The sequence below is a fragment of the Megalopta genalis genome, chromosome 10 (assembly GCF_051020955.1).
Source record: "Megalopta genalis isolate 19385.01 chromosome 10, iyMegGena1_principal, whole genome shotgun sequence".
Lineage (NCBI taxonomy): Eukaryota > Metazoa > Arthropoda > Insecta > Hymenoptera > Halictidae > Megalopta > Megalopta genalis.
The window spans coordinates 11,262,532-11,288,327 of NC_135022.1; the positions used below are offsets into that span (position 1 = coordinate 11,262,532).

At 42.0% G+C, this 25,796-nt stretch overlaps 1 protein-coding gene across 2 annotated transcripts in view; it reads left to right on the plus strand.

The window, feature by feature from the left end:
• The first annotated feature begins 3,275 nt into the window (after positions 1 to 3,275).
• Positions 3,276 to 25,796, plus strand: part of ken (zinc finger and BTB domain-containing ken and barbie protein) — an 86,116-nt gene continuing 63,595 nt past the window's right edge. The window contains exon 1 of one of the 2 annotated variants that reach the window (XM_033469562.2): positions 3,276 to 9,518. The gene's annotated coding sequence lies outside the window, so the exon portion shown is untranslated. The remainder of the gene's footprint in view (positions 9,519 to 25,796) is intronic. The other variant, XM_033469564.2, reaches the window with a different exon arrangement.

Below are 25,796 nucleotides of genomic sequence, written 5' to 3' on the forward strand. Positions count from 1 at the left end.
CAAAAACGTCAATAACGAAAATTGTCGACGATGTCGCCAATAAAATATATTTATTAACTGTCTACTAAATATCTACTTCTCCCTGCATTCCCTATCCTCCTTTATTATAAGGGTACACCCGTTATTGAACAAACGAGTATCAATCTTATCGTCCAATTTTAATAATTTTCTAATAACAAAATTGTAAACTCGAAACAAATAGAAAATGTGCAAAATAACGACGATTTGATCGGATATTGAAATATCTTATCGGGAATAAGGAATATTTTGAAATATTATTTTTTTATTTACCAATCGATTCAGCTTTGCATTTTATTTAAAAAAGTATCCAGGTACTTTACTTGACGATTAATTACTTTAAGAAAGGGTTAAATAAAAAAAGAATACTCGTGTTTGGCTCCAGTCTCCTGCAGCTTACAATCGACACAGACAGTTCTTGTTTTGCATAAAACAGGAGTCTAGTTATTGCGTTTGAGGAGGTGTCTGAACGTGACATTACTCACTGCACTGTACAAACAAATCATAAAACCTGAAGCTTTCGCCTCTCGAAATCTCTTTTCCTACGAATTGGTTCGCCTGGAATCTGTGGTTCGACGAATGATATCTGAGAAGAAGTTTCTGTCCCAAGAATCGGATTGATCGATCGCTGGTAGATTTGAGCAGAAGCAGAAGCAGAAGCAGAAGCAGAAGCAGAAGCAGAAGCAGAAGCAGAAGCAGAAGCAGAAGCACAGAAGAGAGCAGAAGCAGAAGCAGAAGCACAGAAGAGAGCAGAAGCAGAAGCAGAAGCACAGAAGAGAGCAGAAGCAGAAACAGAAGCACAGAAGCACAGAAGCACAGAAACAGAAGCACAGAAGCAGAAACAGAAGCACAGAAGCAGAAGCAGAAGCAGAAGCACAGAAGAGCAGAAGCAGAAGCAAAAGGAGAGCAGAGAGAAACAGCGGAAGAAGCCAAAGCAAAATCAAAAGCAAAAGCAAGAGCTGATGGAGAGCAGGGAAACAGCGGCAGAAGCAGAAGCAGAAGCAGAAGCAGAAGCAGAAGCAAAAGGGAAGCGTTATCACGGTGGATTGCGGCGCGGTGCATATCGCATCAGCTGTTCCCCGACCTCGTTTCTAAGCGGCCCTCGAGCGAAATTCGTCTACCGCTCTAAGTATAGCCGGCCGTTGCCGTAATCTCCGGACGCGTGCACATCGTTGACCGAATCTACGAATGGCAATAGCTGCGGGTACACGGCACCGTCCCCGCGCACGAGCCGCCGCGGCCAGAGAAAGAGGGATAAAGAAACAATCACGTATCTGGTACACCGACTCGAATTCAAGCCGCACCGGTCGGCCATGAAATTCTTTCGAAGAATGTTTATAAATAGTTCCAATGAAAAGTAAAACGTTCTCGCGTGTGCTTAAAGGTTGCGTTAATGAAACGGGACGACGACGTGCCGCGTGAGCCGCGGGAGATGAATGAAAAGAAGTTTTCAGCGATCGGAAGCGGCTTCGGTGTCGCGGCGACGACGCGGTTACATAAACTAGTTGCAGGGAACCGTACCTATCAATTTGGAGCAGCTGAAAGAGCAGTTGTAGACCCGGCTTACAGCGAGCTTTATTATTTACGAACTTGAAGTGGAGAAGGGCAATTACGGAACGTGCGTCGCAGGTGAAGCGGAATTAGCTGCCGCCGTCCTCCGCGTCTAATTAATCCTCGTTGTTACATCGTCCACCGGGCAATCTTTTCCGAAAACATTCCGAAACACGCTCCATTCATTTGCATTTCCCATTTTCATCTGATGCTATTCGGTTACATGGTTTGCGTGGCGTGGTTTCCGAACTTGTCGCATGTTCGAACGTTTTGTTTCAATTTCAAAGAATTCCGCGATATATATATATATAAAATCTAAGACAAAATTATATATATATATATATATATATATATATATATATATATATATATATAATATATATATATAATATATATAATATATTTTCGTTTCATTTCTTTCAGGGATTCCATGCGTAATCTACTAAATATAAGCGTTGTCCTGAATCGAAAGAAGATTTGATTCCTCAGCTACCAAAATCTAGGAACGAAGGGACGTAAAAGACATGTAACGAAGAAAAATTTGACTCGTTCTATTAGGGTAATTCTTAAGGACGAAAAAGTGCTGACGAACGTGAACCTGGGTTAATCAGAGGAACGCGAACGTACGGATAATAGAACAATCGCTCGAACAAAGTGCTAGATTCAAACTCTTTGCAGCATATGGATCATTCCATGTGCTCGGTGTCGCACATGGATTATTTTAGATCGAGTTATTTATATGATACCTGTTCGCTTAATGGCAGTGACAAGAGTAAGTAATGGCGTTCTCATTTTGTGCAACTTTCTGACTACATTCTCGAACTGTGCTCCATCATTGCATTCACATAGAAAAGCAATATATTACTTTTCAAATTTTACGGCTTTACAACGATACCAAATTCGGTTCGGTTCCTTTGGAATATTTACCAAAACCATGCACCGTCATTTACATCTTTACGACCGTCACTGACAATGAGAATCGTTCTTGTTTGAGCAAAGATATTATTTCATAAGAGAACTGTCGGAAGTAGATCGTTGTGTACGCAGATAAGTAGTTGAGTCTCGAGGCTGTTTTTGTATGGTTAATATAATCACAACTGTACTATCTATTATTATTATTCGTTAGCTTCGCCGTCGGTTTCCCTCTATCTAGTAGTTATCTTCTTCTCCAATTTCTGTCGCAATTAAAACAACGCATATTTCAGATAGCCTAACGCTCGGTGTTAGAGCGGATTAAACGCCGTTTGTTTGACAACTTTCTGCCTGTTTTTTGAGCTGTTAAGAGAATAGTCATTTCCTTCGAATATGTAGAAAGAAGTTGATCGTTATGCAAGTATGATGCTCTAAAAGCAGCCTCTTAATCGACGATCGAAATCTTACACCTTAAATTCGAAAATACGTAATCGCAACGAGAATTGTTTTATGTTACGCCGAAGTTGTCTTACCACGGCTCGAAAAGTAGCATTTATTCGGTACCTCGCATAAATATCCTTGGAATACGTAAAAGTGTCGATTCGTATGAAAAGCATGCGAAATATATCATTCGCATCATCGAAAATATTCCAAAAAGAAGGGTGATACATTATCGTTTACGTCTCGAAGACGATGCGCAAATAAAAGTGTCGGAAATAAATGTTTATGTTCGCAGATAAGTTGCTGTGTGTCTCGAGGCCAGGTGTGATTTATGCTAGTAGAGTTAATTTAGAGTCTTCCAATGATTGCTGCTTCGTGTATACATGCTGCTATCAACTAGGAACGTCGGTACGAGGAAAAACCAGCGCCGTAATTTCATTCGAAAGCACAAGCGTTCGCGGCCGGACTCTCTGTAGAGTAGTACACGGATTTAAAAGAGCCCTAAACGGTGTGGAAAAAAAACCGCGTGCACGGTCAAGCGACCCGCTAATTTTATCCGACTTAATATTCGCTTTAGCAACGTCGGCAAGATCGACGGCGTGCCTCGGATATAATTGTAGCCCGTGCTCGCGCGCGCGCCATTTTTAATACAAGAAAAAGGCGGGAAGCAGCCTCGAATTCGAATATTGTTCGCCCGCCGCGCGGAATCCGACCAGCTACGCCCGTTCCCGCCGCTCCGCCGCTAAACCGATGATAAGAGTTGTTAAAGATGTTTGCGTCACGAGCTAAACCCGTAATTAAAATAAACACGGAGGAAACCTGAAGCCGCGAAGGTGTTTACCAGCGAGTCATTCAAGCATTTCACTATCGATCACGGCTGAGAGCGTGTCCGATGCATAACTGGAGCAACGACATTATAATTCCTCGGTATGAAAAAGAACTGTATCGAGAGGCTTTGGCACTCTGGCGTACGTGTGCGTGTGTCTATGCTCGCGTGTCTACACGACAGAGACGTGCGCGTATTGGCGCGCGCGCGTGCCGATTGGGCCGGGCGTTTTCACCGGAAAGAAAGCACGTGGGAGTGACGGGCGGCGGGAAAGGATGAACGGGTTTGAAGAAGGTCGGCGAAAGAGGCGACAACGGGCAGCTCGCGGAGGGCCGCTTCGACGGACAAACCGGAGGAACAAAAGGAAACAGGCGAACAAGAAAGAAAGAACGAAAGGAGCGACAAGAAAGAGGAAGGGCAACGAGGAAAGGGAAGAAAACAGCAGCGGCAGCAGCAGAAGGTGAAGAAGTAGAAGAAGAAGAAGATGAAGCGGAGGCGGTGGAAACGTAACGTTCCATCTCCTCGGTTCGCGGGACACTGAAGAGACGCGCAAGCGCGTTCGTTTGGAGCGCAAAGGGAGTCGAGGCGGAGCGAGAAAAGCAGAAACAACGGAAAGAGTGGGAGTGACGGAGGGATGAGAAAAGTGAAAGATAGAGTTTCCGTCGTGTGGACGAAGGAGGACGGACCGGGCCGTGGGGAAACGGGATGGAAATTACAGGCGTCGCTCCGGCGAAACAGAGGAAGAAAAGGGAATGGAGATTCACACGGGAGGACGCGGGCCGTAGAGAACGGAAACGTAGGGCCACAGGGGTAGGGTCGCCGGGTGAAAGAGGAAGAAAGAGAGTAGGAAAGACGGAGAAAGATCTCGGCGAGAGAAAGAGGGAGGAAGAGAAAGAGCCGGGGGGAACTCTTGCCTCATTCTTACGTATTACGTGCACGGGTACAAACCGAGTCTTGTATTACACCATTACCGTGACAGAGAGGCGCTTCTGTGCGGCCCTGTTCGGCCGACGAGGACGCCCGATTATGCTTAGCCTATGAGAGAGAACCGTTGGGATTTTCGCGTGTGCGTGGTACGCGCGCACACTAGACCCGTGAAAGACTTATGCATACTGCTAGATACAGAAACGAGAAAGAAAAGGCGACGGAGGGAGGTGGGACACGGAGAGAAAAGGAGGGAGAAAAGCGGGAGACGGCTGGGGGGAGCCAATAGCGCGAGAGGGAGACGGAGAAGACGGCCAGAAGGGAAGGGCAACGAAGAAAGAAGACAGAGGCTATATACCGTGTGTAACGCTGTCGCGCGACGGCTCGTGCATGTGCACCGGAGAGCCGCGCGCACACGCGCACGCACACTCGCGCGCGGCACGCCGATAGACGAGCTAGACTGTGAATCGAGGCACGCGCGCACACGCAGACGCGCCCGCCGACTTCTATGAATGTACACGGAAGGAGCAACACCTCGCAAACGAGGCCTAGGCAAGAGAGCTATTTGTAATATAATAGTGAGAGCACCAGTGGGGAAAGGGAGAGTGGAGGAAGGTGGTAGGTGGTAGGTGGTAGATGGTAGGTGGAAGGGCGATGGTGGGAGGGAAGAGTAAGCGCAGGAGGGACGAGGGAGGAGAGAGTGAGAGAGAGAGAGAGAGAGTAAGAGAGAAAGAGAGAGAGAGAGAGAGAGAGAGAACTAGGTGGCACTCGACGAAGAACCAATACTACGGTCCTTTACAAACGAAACTCACAAGACTCGCGAGGCCTCCTCTCTATCGTGAGTATTACGCCGGGAGTTCTCGTGAGAGAGACAACCGTGCTTTTCGGACCCTCAACCCTTTCTGGGCTCGCCTGTAAGCCACAGGGCCCACCTGGCCTCTTCTCTACCACCACCACCGGAGCCGCTGCTACCACCACCACCACCACTACTACCACCACCACCACCACTAGCAGCACCACCATCGTCGTCGTTGCGTCGTCGTCGTCGTCGTCGTCACCGTCACCATCGCCACCGCCGCGGAGTCACTACCACCATCGTCGGTCGCACCGTGCCTACGCTCCGATCGGTAGATGGTGTGTAGACATTTCGAGCGGCGTTCGTGTACCACCACTACCATCGAATCGCATCAGCCACCACCATCGTCACCACCTCCACCACCATCTCTTACTGACTGCCCAGTCTACCTCTCTCCGCGTTTACCTAGGACCAGACAGAGAAAGAGACCGAGAGGGAGATAGAGTCGGCGGGAGAGCAAAAGGGAGAGAGGGATAGGCGTAGAGAGAGCGAGCGAGCGAGAGAGAAAGAGAGAGAGAGAGCGCGAGCGAGAGAGTCGGATAGAGAGCGAGCGAGAGAGAGAGAGTGGGATAGAGATAGTCGGATAGAGAGAGAGACAAAGAGAGAGAGAGAAAGATAGAGAGGAAAAGAAAGAGAGCAGCAGAGACGGAGAGAAAGAGAGAGGGAGGAAAAGAGAGAGAAGTAAAGAGTAAGAGAGGGTCTCGGCTTTGCGCAAAAGTTACGACGGAGCGAGGAGCAGTGAGACACACCGCGGAGACCGGAAGAGACCCTCTCTCCCTGAAGAAGTCCTCCGGCGAAGTGAGAAAGAGAGGCCACGACGCGCGAAAAACATATATCGTTTTGATCGAGTGCGCGGCCCGGTGTGTGCATTAGAAGGGTGCGCGGCGCGTACGTGTACGTGTGTAGAGTGCGGCGAAATATCAACGAAACCGGCACACGCAACGCTGTCAACCTCGTTTTTTCGTGACCGCGCGTTGTCAGCGCGTCGCCGCTGTCGTACGCCGCGCGGCACTTGGTCGAGAAGTCACGTGGTCACGGTGCCGTTTCTTCTTCCGGGTTACCGCAGCGGATCATCGCGCCCGTTCGCCAGGATCGGGAGCCGAGCGGAGGTTCGTTCGTTCGCCGTGCGAACGCCGAAAACCGACCGAATAACCGGGGAGAAGGATAACAACGCCTGCCGGGGTGGTTGTCGGCGGTGGACCGAGAGCGCTGCTGCTGTTCCGCCGGACGAAAACAGCGGACACGTGCTCATCCGCACGTGCTTTCGTCGATGCACGTGCTCTTTGGACAGGCCCGGTCGGGTGCGCGGAAGAAGGACCTCTCGTCGCGGCTCCGGAAGAGCCTGGCCAGTTGGAACAGTTGACGCGGAGGGAACCACGACCGCCGACACGGTTTCACTTTCGAAAGGGGAAATTTTCGTGGCCGACTGCCACCGAGAGTTTTGTCATCGGATTGGATAGGATCGGATCGGTTCGGATCGGATCGGATCGGAGCGGCGCGGAGCGCGGCGGAGAGCATCGCGGATCGACAGAAGGGAAGAGAAAGGAGCCGAAGAAGGAAAGGGAGGAACGAGAAAAAGAAGAAGCTTCGAAACGAAGAGCGAGGCTCGCGAGCACTCGGTTACCGCTTACGTACCAGGCAAGAGCGGCGGGCCGCGTTGTGTAAGAGCTGAAAGTAAAAGTTGAAACCGCCGACTAGGGCTCGCGGGAGCGCGTGCGGAGCGCGCTAAAATCCGATCCTGTCTCGTAGACTGGACACAGCCGAATATTCCCGCCTCTCTCTCTCTCCCTCCCTCCCTCTCTTTTACTCTTTCTCTCTCTCTCTCTCTCTTCTCTCTCTCCTCTCTCTCACTCTCTCTCTCTCTCTCTCTGTGTCTGTCTCTGTCTCCCTGTCGCTCTCTTTCTCTTTCTCCCGGCTGCTTTCGGATTTGGTTCCACCTTCGAAGCTGTTTCTCTCGTCGAGACGGTGTCTCGTAACCGAGAGTTGTCGATCGCAACGTTCCCGCGGAAACGGCGCGCGGCGACTGTGACTCGCGCGGGGAACTCGAACATTGGAGTTCGATCGATGTGGAATTGTGCAACGACTGTTTCTAGTCCCATGAAATTTGTGCCCGGGGTTCCGAGAGAGTGTGTGTGTGCGGTCTGTCGCGGGGAATAAAACAAGTGAAAGAAGCGTCGTCGGCCCTGTCTTCGCGTCCGGTTGGATAACACCTTCGGAGGAAGAAAGCGAGCGTGCCCAGAGCGATCCTGTTTCGCTCTGTTCGCATCGCGCGCCACGAAACGCGCACCTATCCAAGGTCGTCGTCGTCGCTCGTATCGCACCGGTAACCCGCTTCCGGGACGGAAAGGAGAACCGGAGAGAGAGAGTCCTCGATCATCATCATCATCATCATCATCATCATCATCATTATCATTATCATCATCATCATCATCGACGACGAACAGAGTATTTCCATTTCGCTTTCGATTTCGATCTCGACTTGGTTCGTGTCTCGCGAGCCGGGCTACACGGCGGTTTCGTAAAACGGATTACAAAACCCGAAGAGAAAGGAGGCAGAGAAAGGGAGAGGCGACAGACGGAAGAAGAGAAGCGCGGTCGCGGGAGAAAGAGAAAGAGGAAGGGAACGGGAAAGATAAGCAAAAGGAAAAGGAGAAAGAGGAGAAGGAAAGAGAGGGAGAGAGCGAGCCACGGTGATCCCGCGCCGCAGGAAATCGCACGGGCGAACGATACACGGTGGAGATACGGTGTTCGAGCACGAGCTCCGGATCGTCCCGAGGGTGAACATCGAGTGGACAGCGGCGGTGTCGTGAAAGAAGTCGCAGCCGAGGAGGAGAAAAGAGGAAATGCGCGGAGTGCTCGGTACGCCGGACGTCGGTGTCGGAGGACGAGTTTGAAAGACGATCCGGATGTGGCTGGATCCACTTGTTTTCTTCATCGGCTCCGTCGACAAGCGTTTTTCGAAGGCTCCCGCAGCTGTGCGCGGATCGCTTTCTGATCGGTTTCGTCCTCGGCGTCTCCTCCCGGGGCCTCCGCAATAAGATCGCGGCGAGAGCTTGCGAGCGCAGCACGGAGACACGCGGCCGAGCGGAATTAAAAGTGCGCTTAAAAAGGTTAGCGGGATAAAAAAGGCGCGCGCGCGAAAGGATAAGAGAAAGGAATAGGAGCCACCTCCGAGTCCTTGAGAGTACCCAACGGGTAAAAGTGCCGCGCACGGAGCCAGCCGGTTGACCCTGGGCAGCCAACGGAGCAGACCCCGTTGGAAAAAAGTTCTCCATCGTCGTCGACGTCGCCGTCATCGTCGTTCTCGTTGCCGTTGTCGCCTGCGATCGTGCCCGTAATTCCCGCGGCACCTTTCTCCTTCATCCCTGGATCGGAGCCGTTGCGAAACAGTAAATCAGGTGTCGAGACACATCTCTCGGCGATCACGTGTGTGCGCGCGATATACGCGAGACAGAATGTCCGTTCCTCTGTGATCATCGTCGCGGCCAGCCGAACAACAGCCAGCGATTTTCATCGATTCGCGCGCGATCGATCGGATTCCGGGCCGTGTTGTTCCCCCCCGAAATATCCGCTTCGCGACGATCCAGCTTTCACGTGCCGCGACTATGATGTGGACGTGCACGCCGGTGTGAAGTGATCCAGTGCTGGGCCACCGATATTGTTCCGGTTTTTGTCGCGGGCCGTCCTCCCGCGGCCGACCCGTACCGTCTCCTCGTTTTGTTCCCGGTTCAACCGTTTCGTCTGCGTTCCACCACGACGTGCCGTGATCTATTTCTCGGTAGTGATCCACGCTACGGTATATCAATGTACGTCACGTGTATGCACCGTCGTCGTCCTCGTCGCCGCTATCACGGGATTTCGGGTCGTCGGCTCGCGAAGATGCTGCGTGACTCCTCAAGAGAGTCTTAACGGAAAATATCGCGTTCGCCGAATTTTGTTGTTCCCTTTGGATACCATATTGGATAAAGTGCGGACGATTCGAATTACAAGGTGAGACGATCTTTCGATTATATATTGTTCTACATTGCGCAATTTCTCCTTTCTTCTTTCTCGACCCGCATGCCACTACATCGCACGCTCTCGGCCGGACACGTCGTTCTGTCAGAAACGGAATCGCCGACCCGCGTTCTTAACCCTCTCGCTGCGTTTCGGGTCGTGCGACCCAGAAGCGAACCTTTCTCTTTGACGCTATAAGTACCTGCCGGGTGGAAATTAGGACCGTGCGCGAGAACGGTGCTCGAATTTGGTCGGGCTCGCGTTCTGGAGCACGACGGACTATCAAGCGACCTTCGAATTGCCGACTTTCCAGCGATTCTTTGAACACGTTGCTTGCCACAAGCTAATTTTCCAGTAGAAAGATCGTAGAGAACGTGTGTTTCGAATTCGGTTTCGACAGCGCCGATGATTTCGGAGCACGACGAACTATGCAATGACCGATCGAGCACGAGCAGAAGCTGCAAAATACTTTATACAGATTGCAATTGATAAATTTCGTGGCTTTCGAATTGTGGGTTCTGCGACGATTCTTCGAACACGGTGATTACTACAAACTAGCTTTCATACAGAGAGCTGATAGACGAACCATGAAATGATCTTCGAATTGTAGACTTTGCAGCGATTCTTTGAACTTGTTTTTTCTTTTGCTACGAACTGATTTTCTGGAAGAAAGATCGTAAACAATTTCAACACGTATTTCTTGGTTTCAATGGTCTCAATCATTTCGGAGCACGAGGTGCTATAAAGTGACCTTCGACTTGCGCACTTTCTAGCGATTCTTCAAACATTCTTCAAACAGTATTTCTTCATTTTAATTTAGAGATGGGACTGTCGAAACTTGAAACATTGTGCAATCTTTGTGATTGAAAACTCTCGAAAGCTAGGTATATAAAATGATGATTTGTATAATCAACTTACTGGAACATTCTGACGACATGAATTTATTACTATTTAACTAGTAATAATTAAAATGAGTTTGTGTTTAGACTTTAGGCACGTCTTAATTGGTACGATTTCACCAATCCATTGCAATCGGTTACATCGAGGAAACATTGAATGACATATAATTACATTTAATTTTCATGTAATTATATTCGGAAATAATTTGATTTTCTGAAAAGAATATGTCAAGATTTTAGTTCCTGGCGAGACAAATGCTTCTCAGAGGAGAAGGAGAAGAATGAGCGTTCCCGGGTCTCGCGAATCTAAAAACCAGATTTTGAGATCTTCAATAATTAGGGAGCACGGCGAACTATGAAATGACATTCGAATCGCGGACTTTCCAGCAATTTAGACGTTCGTTTCGAATTTGGGTTTTGACGTTTTCGATCATTTCGAAGCACGACGAATGTGAAAATTCGAAGTCTCGCAGCTCTGGTCTAAGCGACGCGATTACGTATTCATCTTTTTTAATTACTGAAACAAACTGATTTATTCGTGCATATTTATAGTCGGACAAAAAAATGGGGAAACACTGAATAAATAATCTTGTAATTTCCATGAGACATTACGATGTAGTTACTGTTAGTGGTCGACGCTTTTAGCGTTCGTCGCGTGTGATGTTACGGAAATGTATAAATGAGTTCAATGTTATCGATTTGTGCGTAATCGAGGTAGAAATATTTACAACTTGAGAGATAATGATGTTGCAGTTGAACAGTGCGTAACAGTTAAATAGCAGACGCTCTAATTTCAAAACTATACTGATGTAAACACACATGTAAACGATTCTCTATCTCGGCGAATGAATCGAAACATGATAAATCGACCTTTCGGAAACCTTGTTCGCATAAACACGCGCATAAGCGTTCTACGAGAGAAATATTGTATTAACATTGAAGTGGCCAATAATAAAATTCAAATATTGTATCTCTGCAACACTAATTTTCTAGAATGCGAAAACACACGAACTTCCAAAATTGTTTTACACATTTCTTCAAGTGAAAGAACATCATCAGCAATCATGAGTCGCATTATGTTCACGTGCAAATAGAAGCAACTTGAACAGTTTACTCTAAAAAAAACTGAAGTAAAGAACATCGGCAAGACGAAGAAGTGACTTACGTTGACGATAATAAATTCTTATACGAGAAAGAAGATATGCCAACCTTTAATCTTCAAACATTGCTAATTTCAGAATCGGATGTTATTTCAATTTAGAAATACATAACGTCCAGATTCAACAGATCAAGTTCGTAACGAGCCTGGCATGATTGTAACGCAAGAGATTGGACAAAAGGAAAAAGCGATTACGATAATTGAAATATGTAAAGCTCGACAAGGACAACGTTCGTTGAAATCGAAAGAACACAGTGGAATCACGCGCAGAAAGTGTTTGTGGCGCTGCGCATCGTGCCGACATGAACTTTTCAGCCGACCTGACACATGAAGCTCTAATAATGATTTGCAGCGTGGCCTCGATGTGCAATTACAAGTACTGCGAGATCAAAGATAAAGCACCGATAGAGAGACGCCACCTAGAAAGATACGAAAGCTTTTCTAATGCTCGTCTTTTGTTGCGGATCGAACAAACGACGATTGATTTAAGATTTCTAGAGCACATTCGTAGGATCGGGCGTAGGAAACTTTGCAAATTAACACTCGAACGATGTGGATCTTTTCGACAGAAATACATCTCAGTGTGCTCAGGAGATCGTTTACGATTTTATTTATCAATTTTATTCGACATGTTTCTAATAGCAATTTCACAACAAGTATCAACAGATGAGACTTTCTTCAAATATTGTTCAAAAGCGACGGCAATTTTATTAATGATTCAACACATCGTTTCGATTATTATGATGCAACAACTTCTGAAATTGTTATTTAACACTGAAGCTACAGAGCGCTAAAAATGACTGACACCCGTTGCTTCATAACTATGACAAGACTTATTTAGTCTTTTCACCATTTTCATCATAATGGATTATGATATTGATTCGATCGTTTTCTATGAAAGAATATTATAATTTATTATGATTTAATATAATTTCAACAACTTCGAAAGAAAAAATGTGAAACCTGATATTTTTACTCAGTATGTTTAGTGTTAAAACAAAGTATTGACCTTCGTTTACACACAGCACGGTCATCGAAAATTGCCTCCATCTAATAGTATAGTAAATTCTCTCCAATTATTTCTCGGATTGTAAACAAAAGTGGACAATTTGGGAAGAGGAGATACGATTATTCGAGGCTCATTGTCAACAACTATAAAAACGAGCAGCGAGACTCGAATAATCGTATCTCCTCTTCCCAAATTGTCCATTTTTGTTTAAAAGCTGAGGGACTATTGAAGAGAATTTACTGTACTTCGTCCGGATACTGTAATTTCTCTATGGACCTTAAAGAAGAAGATAACTAAATAGTCAAACGACGATATATCTTGAACCCTCTAGATGCAAATGTACCCGAGCTCCGCTGTCGGATCGTTAAAATAGGAACGTAATTGAAAGCGCAAACGATCCCGATGCCTAACGTACCTAGGAGCAGACGAATAAAGTATGGCAAATCGTGCCGACAATGCGACGGCACGACGCAGAGTGAATTGCGTGATTATCGACCTCGGGAAAGTAATTTCTGCCCGCTTTGAGAAATGCGCCGTAATTGGAGCGCGGGTCTTTCTGCAAATATTAATCTTCATAAATTAGTCGATGGGCAATGTGCTCGAGGAATAGTTCGTTTCGTCGGTGAACGTAAACGATACATCAACGCGTACAGGAAAACCCTTGTTCGTTTTTGCAAAAATTATTATTTCATCGCGTTCTTCGTACCCGGTTACAACGAAGCCTGATTCACGACGACATTCTCTGGATCACGTTGATGCAACAGCTTGAAAATCCACGTAACTGTCTGTTATCTCATCGAATTCCTAGCGCTACGGAGCTCATTAATTTTCAATCCTGAAGAAAAGAACATTCGAAGTTATCGTTTAAAGCGGAGACGCAAATAATTTTATTTTCGATAAGATGCTCGCTTGTTTATGCATTTCGCGGCGTGTAAGATGAGAAGACACGGGTATCCGTGTGTTCTGCATTTTTTTGGTTGCGCACAGGGATCCACGTGTTATCGTATTCGGTTAATATGATTTTGTAAACGTAGCGCGATTATTGTAATTATTATACGAACAGGGCGGATGAAAATATTCCGTGACTCGTCGAATAAATCGGTTATAGATGCTGGTAACGTGGATTTTCTTAGCCAGCCAGTGAGAATGGAAATTGATGACGAAGGACGAAAATGATAGGATTACCGCGCTTCCTGTTTAAAAATGATTCGTGTGTTCCGCGTACCGGGGAAATTTCAAGCAGATCTTAGGATACCGCTGACTCGGTCGCGTAACGATGCAAATTCTTCCTCCGAACACATAATTCAAGTTCAGGTGCTCCATGGTCGCATGTGAGCGTTAGTTGCGCAACCGTTTTTCAGAAAAAAAAAGAAGGATACGACGAGAGAAGGAGGCGTTCGCGAGTCCAATGTGGTCATCAATGGCTCGCGATGACGGATCGTAAAGAAAAAGCGATCTTGAGTCAAGGTCAGGCTCGTCGAAAGGCGTCTTTACGTTCGTTCGTCATTTTGTATTCATCCGACCATTATCTGCCCGTTGTATTTATGTTGCACCGATCTCGCGCGGCCCGATTGCGTGCGCGCAACCCGTGCCCGTAGAAATGTCCCGGCCCAAACAGATATTATGGTCAAGTTGGAAAGGTGAACCGGTCGAAATTCCGGGTTAACTTAGCTTTACCCGCTAATGCGTCACGAGCGAATTTTTTTCTCCCCTTTAATCGAGCCCCGTGTCAATAATCGAAATTATTCGGCAACTTTCAACCAACCGGATGCCTTCGATATACAAGTGGTTTTGCGTGACGTAAACGTGAATTAATACGAAATTGCCTGTAAATGGCTAAAAGCTAAACTGTTGGAGGGCGTTTGACAGAATTTATCGAATTTCTCTTGAAATAGGTTGGCCAATCGATCTTTCTCTGAGATATTACAGAGCTTAGTTTACTAAACAATTGCTGAAAAATTGTTTTCAAATCTTGCAATCAGCTGTAGTGACAAAAACAAACTCGCGTTTTTTTTAAGTTTTTCTTATCTGTGGCTAAAGAGAAAAATTTACACAATGCGATCTGAAATGAAGGAGTACGAATGCTTGTTGGACCAATTGTACATTTTCTTGTATATTCTGTTTGCCTAGGTTTTACTTAACGTCGCTTTAAGTGCCCGCTTGTCAGCGACTATATGCAATTCCATCGAAGAATTTCGTTTTACTCGAGTTCTAGAGAAAGTTATCGGACATGTCTCCTTTAAGATTATGTTTCACTTGCCGAATTTACGTCTTCCATGTTCCACGAAGTGTAATGACAAAAATTGAGACCAAGATAAATTGTACAGAAAATAAAATTGTAACATTTTGGTAGATCGGCACTACAACGAAACCATTCTTTTGTTATCAAAATGAAAATAAACGAAGGCGCTGGAAACAAAAATTGTCTCTTCAAAAAGTATTGAGCCCGTAAAAGTGCGAATCGACGCAGTGAACAGAGAGTTTAAAAAGAATTAAAAAATACCGCAAAATCTGAAAATAAAATCAGATCATTTACAACTTAGAAATCGTTGAAATCATTTTCGTCAGGCTTTGCATACATTTAGAATATCCTGAAGAAACAGGTTTGGAATAAATTCCGTGCGAAAATTATGTATTTCTTTCCCTTAACATCCCTCAAATTATCGGTAAAAGGACGGTGGCAACCGAGCCGAATAAAAATCGAAATCGTTCTTGGGCAATGCATAATACGCGGTGTTCGCCGTTAACAGTTTTTCGATTTTATGAAGCGGAAAAGAATCCTGCCAGCAAAATCCTGAATACATTACGCGTAACTCATTTTTGGACAGTTGCGTTCAAGAATGCGCCGCGCCGCGGAAACTGGGTTGCAAAACATTCGTATCCCACGTTGCATGCTGGGAAAATAAACGTGAATGACAGTGGATATTCGTGCAGGATTTATCATTTCAACGAAACTCTCGTGAATCCAGAATTTTATCCGGGTTACGTGTTCCCGATCCATTGTGTTTCCGACAATAAGGGTGTTCCTCCGTAAATGTACAAGCAAATGTCTCGTGAACGGTTGAAGTTACAAAAAAGTTCAATGAGAAAAATTAAGTCGGTTGTAAGAGGTGCTCGTAAATTATTTGTTTTTATTCGCGATCTTTCCGTATTATGAAGGCCAACTTAGTTCTTCTTTTTAAGTGGATTTATGTAATCTTTGTTGCATATTTAGTTAGTAGAGATTATCGCAGTCCAAATGATATCTTGTTAAAATCTGCTCTTACGCATCGTTTAGAAGATAATCCACATCTTAAACATTGGAGTAGTTTATTTTTCATACTAAAACGTGAAATACAAAATTTATCAGGCTGCGTAATTCTGAACATCGAACAAAATCACTGACCATCGACTCATCGAAATACGTATAATTATATATTATATAGTATAATTTTTATAATATAAATTATATATATATATATATATATATATATATATATATATATATATTATATAATATAATAATAATAATAATATAATATATATTATAAAGTATAATTTATAGAGCTGAAATTACAAAACAAAAAAAAATAAAAAATATACTTACATTAATTTAAAGATATAATACAAATTAATAATTTGATATTTAAGATGCCGACTATTTCCTGAACGATACGCTGCAACAGGATTCAACAAAATATCATTTTACCACAAATGTCATCTGCTAACTAAATATGCATACAAATTATTTGCATTGATTTAAAAGAAAATACTAAGTTGACCTTCATGACTCCGAAAGATCGCGAGTAAAAATATATAAGTCACGTGCACTTTTTCTAACCGACTTAAATCCGTGCTATCATTGAACGTTTTTGTAACTTCAACCATTTACGAGACATTTGCACGAACGAAAAACGACGCATGTCATAATTTCGAAAAAATTGTTATCGCATCGATTGAATTGTAGCGTACAAGACTTACCTATTTATCAGAAAAGAAACATCGTGAAAATATATTCTACGGAATAGTATTCTAATATAATATAATAATAATAATAAAATAATATAAAATATAATAGTATTCTAAATGTATTCTGAAAAATGACGCAATTTGAAACACGGGTGATACGAAGCATTAGCGATCGGAACATCGAGCGACGATATCTTGGAAGTGAAAACATGTGACAATCGCAGATTTATGGACGTGCACTCTGTATGTGTTCGCTTCGCGACGAGCATCGCGTTCCTTGCAGTCGCGGGACAATGTCGCAGACTTTTTTTCCGTCTGCGATGATCGGCGCAGAGTCGGCTAAATCGATCGTGAATCATGCCCAATCGATATTACGTAAGGCGAGTTTACATTTCTCCCTGTAATCGCGGGACTCGCCGGTTTCTTGGTTCTTCGTGCATCGTTTCTTCGTCGTGCCCGCTTCCTCCTCGAAGAAAGTTGCTGCGCTGTAACGAACCTGGGGATTCGTCGATTGCTATGAATCGAAGCAGAACTGGAAAACGCGAGATTATCTCTCCAGCCAGGATTCCGACGATAAGAAGGCCAGGTTTATCAGGAAGCGATCGTAATTAAATCGCTATAAACATTATGTTCCGGGCCCGAGCGGACCCGGTGGAACAGCTATAATTAGGCGCAACACTGCTATCGCGTGTGCATTTAACTCCGCATTCATTTCTTTCGTTGTTTTTTTTTCGTGCTAAACGATAGGAAGATACAGCGTGGCGGTAACAACATCCGGCAGCGCATGGTCGCATAAGCATGTTACCTTCGAATGGACTCGCAATCTGGTATGACTATAGCTCGATTAGCCTGGAAACTGGTACCGATGAGTTAAACTTTTTCAACGCGAAATTATAATCTGTGATTTCTTCAGCGTTATACTATTTCTTCAGTTTGCAACGACTCGTGTAATTCTCGTTCCGGGTTTTCCAGTATTCCGGCGCTTTAAAACTGTGTTCCGAGAATCGAACATCGTCAATTATCGGTTATTAGTGCCGCAGACCGAGAACGCAAGATTTCTTTTCTGCTACTTCTACCCGGAAGCTTCGAAAACTTTTTCCGATTAATGTACGACAGCTACGAAAACTATTTGCACACATTTAACCCTTTGCACTCGAGTGGTGGCTCTGAGGCACCATTAAAATTTATGATGTCATGATCTAAAATAATTTTTACATTAGCAAGAGTCAATTTCATATGCATAAAATGCACTTTGTCATGTGAAATAAAAATACTGTAAGTCAGAAAAATTATTTCAGATTTACAGTTGAAATAGCGTCGAGTGCAAAGGGTTAATACTTCGACAGCCGCGCCAGACACCTAAAAATTGGCATAAAATTCATGTATTTTCGTTCAATCGAATTCAATTTCCAAAACCGAGTGATATGGCATCAATTACTTCTTGAATATTCTTACCTCTTAATAAAATGAAGAAATTATTCATTTTGAAGCACTAAAATTTAAATAATTCCGTCACCATTCTTCCGCATTTCTGTTGTAAAACATCATTTTTCTATCTTTTTCGTTGTTTCGACCATTCGCGTTTTTGCAAAACTTTGTTCAAACATTGTCTAGTAAGATATTATCTGTAATATCGCAAAAAATTGCGGTTGCTTAGTCGAATTTTAAGACTAAACAATTTTAATACTAAGTTCCATTTGTACGAAGTGCGACAATACTTTGTGTAGCCATTCCATTTAAAACACGTGCAAAAGCTATTTTATTTTACTCGCATCCTATGCAATGATCATTGTGATTTAGGGAATATATGCCTGATCGTTGGCTCGCAAAATTATGGAACAGTTTCAGCTGATTTGTAGAATATCGTTATACACTTTGGTGGACATTCGCGTGTAAAAACTGAGCAGAACAATGAATAGCACATCTTGTGGATGTGATGCAGTTTGTTTTGCTCGCAGCATGAAGAGGGAGTTTTCTAGATTCACATTTTAGATAGTATGTTTTTATCAACGTGACTAGTAGGTTGCACCGGCGAAGTTTGCTCAAACAATTTCAAAGAAGTCTGCAATCTATTAGATTGGTCTATATACATATAACACGTTGTTTACATTGAGTCCTACTGCTGAAGTGCATAAATCGCTCTAGATTTCTTACACGCAATTGCAAAGGCTACTGCGTACTTCTCTACGCTTTCTTTTGAAAAGCAATTAGCATCTCACCAGCCCGGTAAAAAGCTAAGTAATATTCGTCGCTTAAAGATCAATCGATTATCTGGAAATTACGAACGTAGATTAGCGAACGACGAGAACGAAGATTAAGATAAATTTATATTTTGTTTATTGTTTCTAATGAATCGAATTTTAGAGCTTTCCTCAGCTTGTTTTAATAGTAGCAAAAATTACGAAGTCAAGGATTCGCAGATAACAAAGAGGAAACTTGTCGCTACAGCCTAGAGCAAAACAATTCTACTTTCATCATCGATGCATCAGCCACTGGATTTATCATTGAAACGTTTTCCCTTTTACACTCATAATTTCTATCTTTCACCGAAGAAATTGCACATTCAATATTTCGTTACACTTTATTTAATCCTAATTTTTAAACATTTTAGAACGGTATGATATCGTTCTGCTTGATAAATATACATCAAAAAGATTCGCAGTTCGCACGTAACTGACGGCGCACACTCTGCAGCCTGAGGAAAAATAATGCTTCGCATGCAACGAGTAATTATTATTTTCACTGAACGTAATACTCAATGCAATTCACGTGAGATAATACCACGTCTAGGATTGGCATTCAATTGAATAAAATGTATAATCCTAGAAACACACACACACATTGATTTGCTTAGAAATTTAATACCCCGTTAATAATATCATTTTCATTCAGAAATGTATATTTGAAAACTTTCAACAAATTGTAGATCGCGGTGTCAATCACAAGAAAATGATTTTTCATTTAGTAAGGCTAGTAAAAAGATGTTTACCGAACAGGAAAATAGCGATACAAATTAATGGAAAATGTAACGTGCATTTAGTAAGAAAATAAAGATATTAAAATGTTAATGATAGCGTCAAATCAAAATAATCGACACCTTATTTTATCATTTCCTTGGTAATGATCTTTCGACAAAATTATATATCGTTTTTTTAACGACTGATCAATTTTCGCGGCCGAGTTACAGAAAACAGAAGCGAAACAATATTCTTTCGTTTTCCACAAGAAAACAATATTTCGTTAAATTCGCTTCAAGGTTTCCCTTGCCGAGTTCTAAAAGATTAATGGTACTAAGAATTTATAATATAATATAAGTCTATATCCCTTCTCAAAATTAAATATTTATAATAGGAACTAATTCCAATTTAAGTCACAGAGATACTATTGAGATCATTAAAAACAATACTAACCAAAACTTCAACGACAAGGCTAATAGTAAAAACGAGGAAATAGACAGTGCTAAAAATTTCGATCTCAAGTACCTCAATTAACCCTGACGTTGCCTTGAGTCTATTTTCACCCAGTTAGAGACTTCATTCAACATCTCGGCTTCCGGTAATTAACTTAAATTGTAACTTCAAACTTGGATCATATCTCGAAAAACGTATAGATAACGTAGTTCTTTCGATAAATAAATACAAAGCACAAAAATGATCAGATTGATAATGCAGCATTGCTGCCTGATCTAGATAAAATTGAATCGTTAACTAGCACAGCGATTTTTACAAAACTAACTAATATACTAGGGTTATATCACGACAGACCTCCAAATAAACAGTGCAAAAAGATACGTCAACTTAATTCTAGATAAACGATCCATTGTACTTTATTTTTAGCTGGCGCACAAAATAATAAAAGCATGGAAAATTAAACTCTACCATGCTTTTGCAACTTCTAAAAACTTTATCACGGTTCTTCGAGATAATAGTCTTTTAAAAATGACCGTAGCTCCTCAATTTCTTAAAATGCATATTATAGATTTCGATATTATTTAAAAAATCACATTGTCTCGCAACTTTCAATCGGCGACTGCACGGAATCTCGAGACTTTACAATCTTTAATTACTTTTAGCTCATGAAAACGTTAACCGATCACGATCAAATTTTCAATATCTATACAAGCTACAGAAGTTTACAAAATTTCTTGTTTTGTTCGTCATTCCAAGTAATAGCAAAAACAAGAAAGGAAAGTATTTCAGTCATTCTACAGTAAACTAGTTCTTCCAGCGTCTAAAGAAACGTTCAAGTCGTTCAGTCCGGTTTTAAAAAAAGTTCACTCGGTGTCATTTAAAAGCTGGACGAATACTCTTGTGCGGCCGACTGTAGCTGCGAAAAAAAGATCGTAGCGCCAAAGGGTTTGAAAACCTAAAAGAATATTCCTACGGATGAAACGTGAAATCTTCGCCTCGAGTGCACTTGAACGGGCGAACGAACGGGTTGATTGTAAGCAGAATGCGAGCACGCTGCGAGCGGAATGGAAGCGGAATGCCAGCGGAATGCGAGCAGAATCGGAATCGCTGATCGGCAACGCGACTGAAACTTCGCTGGAAAGCGGACGCCGATCGGTTTTGTGTTTTCAGTCGGTGGCTAATTGCTCGCACGCCTCCGCGGTTCGGTTCGGCTCCGAGGAAGTAGAATGATCCGTGACGGAGAGAGCCGAGACGATCTCGCCCGATACCCTTGACGGTGACGGGGGGCGTTCGAAAGAGCGTCGGGTTTTCTGCGGGTTTCGCAGCGTGTCTCGGACATTTTCACCTTCCACGGTCTGGCTGCGGTTGCTCCCTTCTCTGTCCTCTCTCTCTCCCTCTCTCTCTCTCTCTCTCTCGTTCTCCCGTTGGTGGCCGATAAGACGGTTATTAAGACGCGGTTTCGCGGCGCGAAGACCTCGGATTGGCCGGCTGTCCCGATGTGTAGGGTACGTTAAATGAAGTTGCAATTAAGAGAGCTAAAAGCTGCGCGGCTGACTATGCTTCTCAAGGCCTCGGGCTTCGCCGGAGCGTACTTCCGCTTCTGATTAGCTTCCTCTTTTCCCACATCGTCCTCGCCGTTTTCTCTCTTTCCCTCCCCCTTCTTCGCCTCTTTTCTCCCGCTCCTGCTTCTCTCTTTCTCTCTTTATCTTTCTACCACTATCTCACTCTTTCTCTTTCGTTCTCTGCGTCCCTCTTTCTCTCTCTCTCTCTTTCTCGCTCTCTCCTTCTCTCTCTCTCTCTCTCTCTCTCTCTCTCTCTCTCTCTCCGCTTATTATTTCTCTTTCCTTTTTTCCTACTCCTTTTTACCCCGTTTCCTCTTCGCCATCTCTCCCCGTCGCGCCGGTTCCTCTCTCGGCTCTCTTTATCTCTGACGGGCTTATCTCGCACCGTGGGAAACCGCGCGTGCGATTCGCGCCGCGAAGAGAGAGGAAGTTCTCGAGTCTCGTTCCACGGCCGGCATTTCTGTTTTCGGATCTTAATTACTGGCTCCTGTCCGCGCCGCTGGCCATGGTCGTCGCCCCACGAAACGCCGCAGAGTAGAGGTGGAGAACTATCGACAGTGCTATCGAGCCAATTCATTGGAACGTAATTTAAATGAACTTTCAGATATCTCGATGCCATTTTAATCATGTATTTATTTAAATACGTCTACTGTTTATAGGTGAATGGGAATGCCTTAAACTCTTTGCCCGAAGTTATGCGGAAAATATTTTTGCATATCCTCATCTTCGGTGGGGTCAGAAAGGATATTTAGGAAAGCAGGATTAATGATATCCGTCAGACGGTCAAGGCTGAAGCCAAAAAATGTCGACGAATTAATTTTTTAAAATAAAAACCAGTAGTACTTGTTGGAACTTGTGATGTCTCTTACAGATATTTTTATTATATTGTATTTTACTATATTATATTTTTGTTACATTGTAAACAGAGTATAACATAAAACTTCTATATTTCTCAAACTCTTTGGTATCTCCAAATCGATAGTACTATCGATAGTTCTCCGCTTTTACCTTACAGTGGGATACATCGACGATGTTGTGCAAAAATCAAAAATCTTTTAATAGCAACGAGACAAAAGCGATGTTTTTTTTATGTTGAAACTTTGCAGGATAAGCGCGAAATAGAGACGATGTAGTATGAACATAACCTTGGAAATTTATGTTAAACTTAAAATATCTCGAATTGTGATTTATCCAATATATATCATACCCCGGAGATTATGATACAGTACTTTCAAATCTGATCACGCTTATCTACCACTTCAGGATTCTGAACAAATTTTTTAATTAAGGAAACTAACGAAATCGTGATTTCTTTCGTTGAAATGATTTGATAAATCGCTGATTTTCTATGAAAATCTAAAGTTGCAACAACATTATCGTTCTAATGAATCAGTTGAAAATAAACAATATTAAAAAGGAATTTAAATAGTTTTGTTCAAAATGATATCGAATGAATTTCTTTCTTAATTTCATCGTAACTTAAAAAGTATATTTGTCAATTTTTATTTAATACTAGTATTACTTTATTAATCTGTTCTGTATAATTTTAGTATAAAACCTATGCATTTCGTACTTAATGATCTAATCGAAATGAAACAGTGTATGCATTTATGAAAACATATTAAATAAAAACAGAGATATTTTAGTTTTATTTCGTAATACCTCCTCGCATAGAGTCGAGCTAAATTAAGCTGTCTTCACACACACACGTTTTTTTGTAAATAAGCAGTGGGTTAACACTTAACCATGCAGTGCAAATGACCAGTGTGCATTGCCATATAAAAGAGAGAACACAGAATTCAGTTCTATTCGGTACAGTCTTTATTATAGTGCTTCCTCCAATATTTGTAAAATGAGAAACCACGAAAGAAGACAATTTAACTAGTGCTAGGTTCAGTGTTAATTCAATTTTGAAATTTAGATCGTCTCGCGGTTTTGATTTTGGACGTTTCAGGACCACGTGGTGCTCTGTTTTTTTTTGAACGACGAAGGTGGCTTTCGTAGAAGAATTTCGAGCTTCTATCTCTGGCGCTATTAAATTGCAGGGAGCAAATATATCTAGCCTCTTATCTGTAGTTATCGTTAGCCTTCAAGTCGCTAAGTAGAGTAAGGACAAGTGCACTTAAACTTCAGGATGCTCGATGTAATAGGGTTACGCATACAACCGCCGCGAAATGAACGAATTCGTTAGTACTGCTACGAGCGATCGATCTAGGCAATTTTTAATTAGCTATCACTGGTTACGTAATATTTTCTAAACTAATGGACTTAGATTTAATAACGATAGTAATACCGGTCGAATAATTGGTCGAAATGGCTGGTTTCTGATTCGTTCTTTCAAAATCGCTGAAATTATAGAAAAGTTTCTGTGAAACATTTTTTGATAAACTCCTTCAGTTAGGATCATAGTGACGTAAGTCACATTTTTGAAAATGTTTTGACTTATGTATTAAAATGTAATCTAGTCAAAATATTAAAAAATACAAGTGAAAAACTATATATTAACTATATATTATTAACTATAATAACTATATATTAATAATATGTTATTAATATATAGTTAATATATAGTTCTCCACTTGTATTTTTATATTATATATTATTATATATAATATATTATATTAGTAATATATAATATAATAATATTAATAATAATAATATATATAATATAATAACTATATATTAACTATAAAACTATAAATTAACTTACCTCGAAATTATCTTAGTAATAAATTTGCTCATTGCCCGTAAATATAAATACGCACGTTAGAAAACAATAACACTCACTGTTTCTCACAATGAGTTACGTTTGAATAAATCAAGCATTCTCATTCTCATAAAGCAACGTAAAAGTTATTTTTCGCATAATATAGCTGCTTAAACCTGCTTTAATTAGGATTTTGAAGATTTGAAACGGTTTGCTAGTTTTATTGCAATAAGTAAATTACTTTGAACTCGTAGAATTTCCAATAAGCCTTCTTTCTATTCATGCTGCAAATCTTCAAACTGAAGAAGATAGATTTCTAACGATCGAGGAAATATTGCAAGTTGTCTTTTGAATATTTAATATTTATACATTCTCGACATTTGAATGACGTTGTCGTAAACGATGTTCAATTTATTTGATTAATAATCTACATTATCAAACACGGTTTATAATACAACATTCATGGAGGATGGAAGCACGACATTAATTTTTATTGCATTCCAGGAAGTTTTTATTGCGTTTAAATCTATCTTAATCTGTTCTCATGAAAATGTGAATGTCGATAAACACCCACATTATGGTAATCGATTGAATACTCGTATTTAAAGTTAAACATTCTGTTCAACGATGTTATTTACGAATCGTCACCCGTCGCAGCAATTACACTCGCAAATCACTTGCATTTTGTAGAGCCTAATTAAACTTGGGAACAATCGGGACAATTGATATTTTAATTCGGACAAATAATACCAACAGCTGCACACAGGTTTTGGAAAATGTTGTGTTACGAGCTTGGATGTTCCAATTCTGCAATGTTTTTCAAATCCCAGCAAAATCTTCTTATTGTGATTTTTATCGCTAGATTGCAAAATAATTACGTACATGACAGTCTGTCACTTCCTTTTCGTTAATTTTTATAAAATGTTTAGAGAAATCGATTGTATACCATTCGATAGTCCAAAGATACAATGTATGTATCATCTCTATATCACGGTTGTGAGAGAAAAAAGAACATCTCTAGATAACTATCTCTATATGTAATTGTGGTTTTATCACTCATCCATCATGTTTTTGAGCCATTCAAATACTGCTATTTCAATCATTAGGAATTACCCACTCTGTGTGACACAGTGACATCACGATTCTGAAAAAACAAATCTAATGATTAGAATTCGTAAACATGTTTTCAGTACCTGACTTCATTTCGTCCATGATTCCACACGTTCTTCCTATTTTGTACACTTTGTCGAAAATTCTACCAAGAAGAAATTTATATATATATGTAAACAAAATTTAGTCTAGTCTAAGCTCGAAATCTAATCTGAAATCAGTTCACCATTTTCTTATCCAGAAGTTAGTTTTATCTGAATTTTCAGTTCTACCGTAGTAGTAGTAGAGAAGTTTCTTTGTGCCATAATAGATAAAATTAGCAATTCGTTGACAAGTTAGGTAAATTAGCTAGGTAAATAAAAGAAGCCGCAAATATTTCAGATAAAACGTTTCAAGCATTTTAATCGATTTATTATTCAAAATTGAATGTGTTTTTGTAAATATAGTACAACAAAAATAAAAGCAAAC